The sequence below is a fragment of the Vidua chalybeata genome, chromosome 3, assembly GCF_026979565.1.
Source record: "Vidua chalybeata isolate OUT-0048 chromosome 3, bVidCha1 merged haplotype, whole genome shotgun sequence".
Taxonomy (NCBI): Eukaryota; Metazoa; Chordata; class Aves; order Passeriformes; family Viduidae; genus Vidua; species Vidua chalybeata.
The window spans coordinates 10,838,530-10,849,556 of record NC_071532.1 but is presented as its reverse complement, the minus strand read 5'-3'; positions in this window follow the sequence as shown (position 1 = coordinate 10,849,556).

Below are 11,027 nucleotides of genomic sequence, written 5' to 3'. Positions count from 1 at the left end.
TGAGGTCCTGAACCCGTGAGAGTCAGTAGAAGTTTTCATAGTATCTTTGGTATGATTTTGCTTATTTTTACGTTACCAAAATATGCTTAAAGCTTTATTGCTGTAATGCCTCAGAAACTGCTAGCTGACACAATCACAAGACATAGGTGTATTTCACAGAATCATTAAAACTGATGGTTTTAGTTCCTGTACTGCCATCTAAGTTGAGGTATTCTCATTTGTGCTTAGGACTTATCCTTGGTCTTTCCTCTGCTGCTGGGCTGCTGGAGAACAGGTCTGCAGCTGATGGGGCTGGTGTCCTGCTCTGTCTCCTGGCTCTTTTGTTCAAGTTGGTGGCAGGGTCTGAGCAGAATTTTGTTCGCAACCTTTCCAGCTCCTCCTTTATTAAAGAACTTGGGACAAATTTGAAATTAGGAAAGGCTACCTTTCAAAAGTGTCTTATGTTAGTGGCTGTGGTGATTTTATCAATTTTATAGCACCTACTTTTAACTCTAGAGTTTTAACTATACAGAGTACGATCTTACTTTAATTACTGCTTGCAGCTTTAAGGGAGCTGGTGCGGACCATACTATTTTAAAGGTATAAGCTCTATTGATCTAAAGTGTTCTGAGCGATAAACAGCTGCTCAGGTTGATTAAAGCTGAAGGGAAGCTGAAGCATTTAATCAATCTCCAAAGCTGCTCCAAGTATATTACAAAGCAATTGTGATTATTGCTATTATATGACAAGCTATATCATAATAAAGAAAGAGGGATCATTTTTCTTGGAAGCATTTAGAGGTGTTGTGGTGCTTCTTCTCAGCCTGCCTCATGCTGTCACCTCTGAAGCTTGGCTAAGTGACAGAGCATGCCACTCAAGCAGACTAATCCTGAAGGGAAAATACAAGAGTGGGGCCTTTCAGCTCCCCAGAGCCTTCTCTTCCCTGTGTCTATCTGTGGCCAACAGCAAGTGCTTGTGGAAGGAAAACAAGAAAGAAGGCAAGTATACAGTAATGCTGGCCACATTGTAACTGCCTCTGATCCTTGCATCCTGCATAGCTTGGGATGTTTTGTGCTGTGGGATATGTTTGTGCCTGTCTAGAAGTCCTGAAGGCACCTTTGTTTTATTACTTTTTTTAATCTCTGCTTGAACCTTTCTTTGGACAGCCATGGGCTTCACACCATCCCATGGTGTTGCATCACACAGTGCTCTCACGTGGTTTTGTAAAATAGTAGTTTTTTGTTCTTGTTTTTCAACTTTCATCTTGATGTTTTCTTTTAGTGCCTTCTTACCCTCGTGATAAGAAAAGCAATGGATAGTAGTTATCTGTTAACCTTTTCTATTTCATAGACACAGAACTGTCTGCTTATCCTGCTCTGTTGTCTCCCTCTTTTCCAAGGCCTATTTAGTCTCCCTTTTTTGGAAGGTGACTTATTCCTCTGACCATCCCTTTCACATCTGCATCTGCCACTCTTCTCATTTTGCTGCACACTCTTCAAAAGGGTGTAATCAGAATTTCATATGTTACTTTAAGATGTGGGCTTTTCTAAGTTTATTATTTCTTTCTTTTTCAGGTGCTCAATGATCTGTACTCATTACATAAAACATACATACGTTATGCAATATTGAAGACATGGATATATGATTTCTGAAAACTAAGGTGCTACGTGAAATAATCTTAGGTTTAAAATTCATCTTACGTTGCATTTAAAATGTAAAAATGGATAGTACATTAACAGAGTAGGACTCTTCCCCATAGAAAATATAATATGAAAACAAATTAATATATAAGCTTTTTAAACAAAGATTAATAAATAAATATTCAAATTAATAGATAAGTTTACTAAACTTTGCCCTTGCTGTAATTGCAGCAAAGAAATTATAGTACTTTAGCCTGAGAGGATAACATTTACACAGGCTAACTTTTGCAGAGGGTGTCTTGTGTCAGTCCTCTCGGTGCTTTCTTTAGTCTTTCTCCACCAAAAATAGTTGAATTGTCTCAAAACCAGGTAGTCCATGATGTCTGAAGAAACCTCCAAAGGTATGCTCTTGGGAACTTTTGCTTTTGCTGAATGCACCCATACAGGCAAGTCAGACCCCCTTGGGATAGCAGGCAGACACAAGATGTCCCTTATTTTGTTTCTCTATTGTGATATCTCTTTTGAAACTTTGAAACATTTGAAGCCTCTCATGACCTTCACATGAAACCTTGTGCATGGTCCTAGTGTTCTGGAGGCTGAGCCTGGTGCAGTTATCTCTGTTGCATAAGATTTTTATTGCAACAACTGCTAAATCTTCTTTATGACGGTTTCACATGAGAGTCACAAGTCTTCTGGGAAACTTCTCCTGAGTTTCACTTTATAGTGGTATATAGAGAGTCTTGTGAGTCTTGTGAATGTACAATTTTAAGTGAGAGTTTAGACCAGTGAATAAAATTTTAATTGGGAAATCTTGAGGTCCTCCGTGGATGGACTGTTTGCCCTCTGAGAGGAGGTGTTGGGTCCTCAGCCTGTTCAGCTGGGGGAAGAGAGCTACAGGTAAGCCTAAGAACAGCTCAGGTTCTTGACTTAGATTGGCTGGGACTAGTTTCAGTGTGTGAATGGGTTGGACAGCTGAAACTACAGACCCAGCTGTCAGTGGTTTCGCACTGGAAAGTGGGCCATAGCAATCTACTGGCAGTAGCCCTCCTTTCCTTAGGACGAAATTTGAGGAGCATTTCCTTTGCACTCCTGTGTTAATTTAGTGGCACCAGCAAAGGTCTGGTACAGCTACATGGCAAATCATCAGGGAACCAGTTCAGGTTAAAAGTAATCTTTCTTTTTTGTTCATTTGTTTTAACCAGTTTTAAAATTGATTCCTCCCACAGCTCCATGAAAAATTCATCTTTGTGCCACTGAGGCACAGGGCGACAGAAGGTACAGCCTTCAGGGAGTGCTTCACCTGGTACTGGGTTTCAAAGAGGCATTTTTCAGACTCTGGCTTTACAGTCAGTTTTTAAGAGTCCCCTGGAACTATCTCCCAATCCAATGGCTTCACGGATTGCCAGCTGAAGGTGACCATTTATGAAACCAGACTTCAAGTCAAGTCTGTGGCAAAAATAGACTGCAAAAACGATGAATCACAACTCAACACTGCTGCACAATACTACACTAATGCTGTTCTGCCATTTTTTGGGTTGCAATCTAACCATCTGTTAATTGTCCCCATTGCACATTGCTACGGGGTGCTGAGATTCACTGTAGGCCTACAGGATAATTGATGTCTCCTGAGCCATTCAGGACGGGGCCTTGCAGCTTTTCAGGTCCTGCTGCTGTTTACATCAAGTTCACTGAGACTGGCTATGCCAGCTGCCATCCTCCATCTGATTGCCTCAGCCTCATTGCTATTTTATGACCAGAGATTGTGTCTGAGCAGAAGGATGTGAGTGCTTCACCTGCCTCCACGAAAATCAGTTTGTGCCAAGGAGGACAGGATTTTTAGGCACTGCAACTGTCAGTTAACATCACCTGGAAACCAAGTGTGATGCTTTGTGTGGGGTGAGACTGATCCTGCACCCCAGCACTCAGCCTTGGCATTGCTTTCACAGGGATCAGAATAATTCCTGGCCAAGCTAAGACCCACTTCTGCTTATGTTCCTTTCTAAAACTTTCTAAAATTAATCTCTTTTTTCTCCACTGCACATATTTTCACATTTGTGCTAATGAAAGCATTGGATTGTTCCAGGGGATCACATGGAAAATATCTGTGAGCTTTGGCCATCTCTCTGAAATACTACAGTCAATTTGGTGTTTGCTTTGGCGTGTTGCTGTGAAAGATTGTAGAGTGCTTGTGTTTATACGCATACAGGGAAAGCGGGCTCCTGCTCATTGTGCCTTTGTGAGGCTGCCAGACTGTCTGGCCCCATCTATTCTACTGTAAGTGAAAAGAGCCTCGCGAGCGCTCGCTGCGTGCTTGGACCAGGCTCTGCTAGGTACTATGCTTGGAAGCCGTTCTGTCAGCTTGAAAAATATCTTTCTGCCTGAATAGTGTTTACTCCCTGTTGTTACAAGTAACGTGTGGGATTTCTTGTCAGTGAAGAAATTTTTCCTTCTTCCCTTTGTTTCTTCTGTGAACTGGGCAGCTTTGCATGTAGTGCATTTCGGTAGCCCTCCTGTATTAGGGCAGCCAGCTGCCCTTTGAGAACAAGAGAGGATTTTCCATACAGAAGAATGAGAAATAATGGGTGAAAATTGGTGTTATGATGCAGCCCTGGTTGAAAGATTTGGACAATGCCCTTGAGAAAGAACTTACTTTCCTCCTGTAGCCTGCTGCCTTCTGAAGGAAGATAAGACAGAGGTTTTCAGGTGGAAGACTTTTCTGTCCAAAGTGAGATTTCTCTGCTCTGTGTAGAGAGATATTGTCCAGCTGAAAGCCCTTACAACACCCTTTGAGAAGATGAAGGATGGCTCCAGCAACCCCTCTATTAATTTTCCTGTCTACAAGAAAGCTTGTTCTAAAATTTAATGATATCTGTGAGCTCCTGCTGAAAAGTCATGGGCCGCAGGACCTGCATTTGACTAGTAATTATAAAGTGCTTTGATATTGAACTTGGAGTCTGAACAGCAGTTTGCAGAATTCAGGTCTCCTTTCCTTTTTCATGTGACAACAAATACTTATCTCAGATTTCTTCTTCTGGAAGGAATAGCTGGAAAACAAATGCGCATTGATGGGAATTGCCAGGTACCTGGACCCAACCTGTAGTCCAGCTATCCTTAAGTCCTGTCTGTAACTGCACTGAGTATTTGGAGGAAGATGCAAATACTGCTGGAATGGATGATTGCAATTAAACTGCAAACAATCCTGCTCACTGCTTCCCAGAGAGCTCTTTCAGCTTTTGTTTCAAGCAGCGGCTCTGTTAATTTCAGCAGGGGAGGTGCAGTAGCTGATGCTTAACAATTAATATTTTTTATTTTCTTTCAACTGTCACACTTTGCCAGCCAGTTTTGCTTTACAAAATCTGTAAGCAGGGAAGATAGGTGTTTTCTTTTGTACAATAGACATGAAGAAATTAAAGGATTCAAGACTTTAAAGCCTTAATGAATAATTTAGGTTGTTTTTACAACAAATATTCACTCTGCTACGTACACACTGATACTGGGCTCAGACATTTTGGTATCAGCAACAGAGCCAAACCCCCAGGAGCCAAAAGTAAATACACTTTTATTCAGTGTCAGCCATCAATCTCTTTCCAACTTTCAGGACTCACTCTTGTCAATTAGGTGCTTCAGCTTGAGAAACCTGGCCTGTTTGCTTGCAGTGAAAATAACTGCACAAAGCTCCCCTGTGAGACTCTGTGCAGCCCAGCCAGCCTTGTTCCTCCTACTGCTGTTCTTCGTGTTGCTCCTGTGAATAAACAGGGCTGCACGTGCTTAGACCAATAAACCCAGACACTTGGCTTCTCACTAAAGCAGCTGAACTACCTGAGGCAGGAATAGCACGAGCCTTCTCAAGAAAACCAGTCAGTGAGCTTCTCTGTGTCTTGGCCTGATGGTTTTGAGGGATATTTGTGATATTATGGAAATTGAAGAAAGCTTAGGAATTTGCAGTTGCCTGGTAGCCAGCGTCAGATTCTCTTAGTCCTGCCAGTGTGAGACCTTTAAGGAAGGATTTTCCCTGGCGTAGCCTTTTAGTTTTTTGGTTGGGGGAGTTTGCCTGATATTTGGAAATACAGAAAGCAAACTCTAAGAAGGCTTGCTTTGTCAAGAAAGTGCCTTACCAAAGCTCTGCCTAGTACAAATGGATCAATCCTCCAGCTCAAGGGCTGTTTCATACTCTGTGCCTGAAAGCATTGACCACCCTAGCATCAACAGCCAGCAGGGTGAAGAAGGATCAGCAGGCCCCTGGACTTCACTAGTGCCAGGATTAAATGTTTGTTTCCACTTCTCAAACCACCTTATCTGAGGGTTCAAAACACCGCTGTGCCTGCTTGCATCCCCCCTGCTAGGGCATGGGCACATGCTTCTGTAAAACCTGTCAGAGGTAAGCTGCTGCTGAGTGCTACACAGCACCGAGTGCAGCCCTGTGCATTTGAGAAGATAAATGAATCCAGAGAAAGAGGCTTTTGCTGTGCTGCTGCTATTTCAATGGTAAAGTGGAACCCTGAAATGCTCTGTTCTACTTCAGTAGCACTAAGAGAAGCCTTTCTCCAGAGGTCTCTGGCACCCAAACTAATTGAAATAACTCCAAAGGGCTCTTCTAAACCTAATTCTTCCTCCATGTTTTCAGTTTCTTTTTTTTTTTTTTTTTTCCTTCTGTCTACACCCTCTCTTGAACAAAAAGCTTTAAAACTCTTTTTTTAGAAAGGATTCAAATGTAATTTGGATGAAGTTAATGTGAAGTCAAGGTTGATTGCTCATCCCCCTGAAACCACCAGCAGTGGATGAGTGCCGGCGAGTGTGAGAAGGGAGTTCAAACACAGCTGGGAAACTTGTGAGCAAGCTGAACAAAGGGTGGGCTGGAGGCTGGGGATCACTGCTCCCCCTCCCCCCGTGTGACTTTCTCAGCTCATGCTGAACCCTTTGATCACTGTCCAGCACGGCGTTATGTGGCAGCCTGGGCTGGGGCCAGGGATGTATACATGGGTGGAGGCTGCTGTAATCTTCATATGCCCTTGATCCACCCTGTACCCTTATTTCCACAAACACTGTCGCATATCACAGTGGGGTGCATCACTGCTGGTGCTCCTTCAGCTAAAATACGGGACTGTCCCTGCCAAGCACAGCTCCCTTTTCCAGAAATCTCTCTGATAGCAACACTTTGAAAAGTGTGCTTGTATTTTGTAACCATTACTCTATTTTTTGCCAAGCACATTTGTATTTGAGACTGAAATATGACACTGTGAGTACAATGGTGCTTTTCAGCACACAGAGTTCGTGTCTCTCAGCGCACAGAATTCGTGTCTTTCAGAAGTGGCTGTTCTGGGAGAGCTGCACAGGCAACATGGCTATCTTGGGAAGGGGCTGCTCATGAAGAGAGCACTGCCAGAATCTTACCTCTGGAAGCACATTCTCCAGACCACCTGCTTTAGGGCAGAATTTTAGCTCCATATTCCTCGAATAAGGATTTTAGTACTGCGCTTAGTGGCTATTAAGAACTCTTGAGTCCAAGATAAGTTCTTACAGATATGCTACCATTATCATTCAAACTTAAATGTTGACATAGCAATCTGCAAAATGAGCTGAAACTCTTGAAGAAAAAGGCTAACTGTCTCTAAGGTAAAGTGGATGAGAATCAGTGATGGAGAGGCAAGCTGTGGTCCCTTGTGCTTTTCAGTCACATTTGTTTGTGGTAATTCACCATCAGAAAGTGGGAAGAGGGACCTGGTTTCTCCTGTCTGCCTCTGCCACTGTGTCTTTGGGTAAGTTGCCTTCAGCACAGTGGCACAAGTAGACTTGAGGCATTTGAAGACTGCCAGCAACATGTGGCATGCCAGATTTGAAAAAAATCTCTGTTTTCTATTAAAACCTACAACAAAACAGATATGGGTTCCACTCTTCTGTATTATTCCCTATTTATTTTGGGATGGCCAGAGGACCCTAAAGGAATTGTATCAAGCAAAATCTCTTTGGCTAATTCCTACAGTACAATCATGTATGCCCTTCTGGTTAAGTGACACCAGGTTTTCCCAGATGGTAGATCCACTACTCCTAACAGGTCAAACTAAGGATGTTGCAACCCTGCAATTATTTTTCTAGTGCAAATGCTGAAATTGGTTGAAGAAGATTGAGAAATCTAGCCTGTCTCTCTTCAGCTCCCCCCTCCCCCCAAATTACTTCAAAGGTCAATGAAATACAGTTTTGCTCAGACAGAGGAAAAGCTGTGTCATGGAGTCTCCTCATTCCTCCACATTTCAGCATAACAGGACCAAAACTATACACAGTCAAGTGTGTGGAGCATGAGACTGTGAAACTGCCATGAGCCTGCCAGTTATGCAGCTCAGAGTCCATCTGGAGCCACAAAGAGGGGCCAGGATGTGTAGGAGCTGGGGCTTGGGCATGAGTAGCAGGCCATGCTGTGTGATGGTGATGCAGAAAAGCAGGTCTGACTTGGGGACCCATGGGACTTCTGTCTTTCCTGTCCACTTCTTACAGAGAAGCTGTAGCCAGGTGAGCTCAGCCCCTGCTCTGGGACAGTAGAGCTTGCTGCTCTGCTATATAAGAGCATCCCCTATCCTGTTACTCTGGTGTAGTTACAGAGGTAAAAATCCTATGTTGTAGGTAAAGATAGACTATTTGATGCTCAACCAGGGAATAATCAATCTTTTTGTATCAGGTGGAAGATACAGCTGAAGGAGCCTGGGGTACCTTTATGCCTATTATTACTGTATTCACACTGGGAATTGTGGTGCTGCATTAGGACAGAGGAAAAATGCCAAAGGCTGCTCCCTCTAGAGTGCCTTGGAGCTTGATGCCTCCCCAGATTGCTCTGCAGCATTCATCAGCCCCAAAGATATGGATGAGGATGCGGTCCTTACCCTGGGCCTGAACTGCAAGTCAGCCCTGAGGTGAGATGCTGTGATGAGCAAAAATTGAGAGAAAAATGAATCTTGTTTAGGAAAGCTACCTGTCTTTAAGATTATTTTGAATGTTCACATTTTTTTATGCAGCATTTTAGAACATTTCAGCTGCTCCCATTTGGAATTCAATTCTTCTCCCTTTTAATCAATAGCAGGCTTTAACAAAACAATATCTCACAGGAGACACAAGCACACGGTGCTGAACAAAGCAAAAGAGCCACTGGCTTACAGCAACAATTGCTGCTACACAATGGGTTTTCAAAGCTCAGTATATATTTTGTCCCTACTGGGAAAACTATAACAAGACTGAATTAGTGGCTAGGCTTGCCAAAGGGAGAAATTAAAGTGTGACGACTTGTCTGACACCTTGAAGTACCTTTATTTATTCTGGGGGAGAGGACAGCACGGGGAAATAAGATGCCTATTAGGGAAAATTATTTTCTGCTGCTTTCCAAAGTGTACAACAGATCTGCATGCCTAAGGGCTTAATCTAGGTCAGGGATCAGGAGTACCTTCTGGTGGCTCTTGAGAGGAGCTGACAAGTGTGGGGATGCTGCCCACAGATCTGGGGACACCCAGGGGTGGATGTAGGAGTGTGGCTTTCAAGGGCAGGATGGTCTGGGAGTCCCTTGTCCTTGCCAGGGGAGGCTTGGGGTTAGTTTGCAGGTGGCTGTTTGGTGAGGGAGAGAGAGGAGGGAGAGCACTATGTGAGAGCAAAGCAAATTCCCTTCCCCGTACATGTCTGGTCACCCCTGAGCTTGCAAACTTGGCTTCTCATCTGTGGCTCTCCTTGCTCTGGCACTAATGGGTTTCAAGAGCTGTAATCACCTTGGTTCAGGGCTCAACTTGCACCTTTACAAGCACCTTCACCCCTTGCTGTTAACCTGTGGTCTCCTCTATTCGGCAGCTGAGCTTGTAAATTCATGTAACCAAATAGCTGTGCTGTTAACTGCCTGCACGAAAGTGAACAACACATCCATCTTCCAGTGCCCAGCCAGCAGCCTAATGACACTGCTCACCGTGCTTGTGGGCAGCCTTTCAGACATAACTAACTCTGGCACTGTAAAAACAATTGTTTCAGTGCTCACACAGGCCACATGGCTCATCTGGGCAGAGGAGGGAGGTTGTGCAGGCAGAAGCCTTCCCACGGACTGTCCCTGTGCACCAGTGCCCTGTGCCATCGTCATCACATTCCATGGTCTGATGGCTGGCTAGGGAGAACTTCACCCTGCTGGTAAATTGTGCCTCATGCCCAGAACAGCAGCCTGCTTGCAGTGGTTTTATTTTTGATTGTGATTGATGTTTGACAAGTCTTTTTTAAAAGGCATGCCTCAGTTTTGCTGTCTGTAACCTGAGTGCAATTTTCTAAAGTAAAGTGCCACCAGCAGGACAGCCGCTAATGAAACACTGAATGATGCTGAGGTTTTCTGGCCTCTCTGCTTCTTGCTGAAGTCCGTGGCTTGAATCCTCTAGTCTTGAGACTGATCTTGTCATGAAGATTGTCTGAATGCAGCCCTGAAGGAGGCTGGGCTGCAAGTTCACCCTTGGCTAGAGACCCCACAAAGGAGCTTAGCTGGGGACACCACTGAGGGAGACAAGGTGTGGGTGCTTCCACTGGTGCTTGTGTCACTACTTGTTGCTGAAGGAGAAACAGTGCAGCTTTCTGTCTGCAAGTAACTTAGAGGTGCCATTGGCATCGATCTGATATGTTACCTTCCTCGCCCCAAAGCAATCACAAGCAATCAAAGTTGGGAGCACACGAGCTGACAGGGGTTGAATGGTCATTGCTTTTCTTTATTTGCTGGCTGCTTACCTGATGCAACAGGCACTACAAGAGAATTTCTTAATTAACTGGGCTCTGTCCTGGGTGGCACATGTACACTGCCAATGGGCACTATAAAAGCGCAGTTATTGCACTTTGGCGTGGGAAAAGCCCCGGTGCAGTTGTATTGTTAAGGAAAGAATCTTGGAGGAAGGGAGAAAAGGAGACTGGTCTCCACTCCAAAGGCTGTTTGTTGTCTTAAACGTGGCTAGATCTAACCTCGGGGGAGGTGCAGGGTTAATTTGAGCTGCCTTTGAAAACAAATTTGAGCAGTGCACAGCATGATCTCAGGGAAACAATGTTTATAATCTGTATCCTGCTTCAAATTGTATCGACACCGCGCTTTTCTGCCCCACTGCCAAAATTAGCTGCAGTCACCAGGAAGCAGCTGGTGTCCCAAGCATGAGACCTTGCACTCAGCCATCATTGGGTAGTTTTTATACAGATATGAGGATAGAGTTCTTCCTGGCTATTGAGCATCACCTACTCTTTGCCTGTGCAGCGGCAGCAGGAAACTTCTCATATGTGGAGTCTGATCCAGTGTTCTTAATCATGCACAGCTCAATCATGCACAGTTCCTGCTGATTTTAGCAGGAGAATTGTTTTACAGTGCATAGTTGAAATGTGTTCCTCGACAAGTGGTCTGTCTTCTGTCCTCTCTGAAGGAGGGTG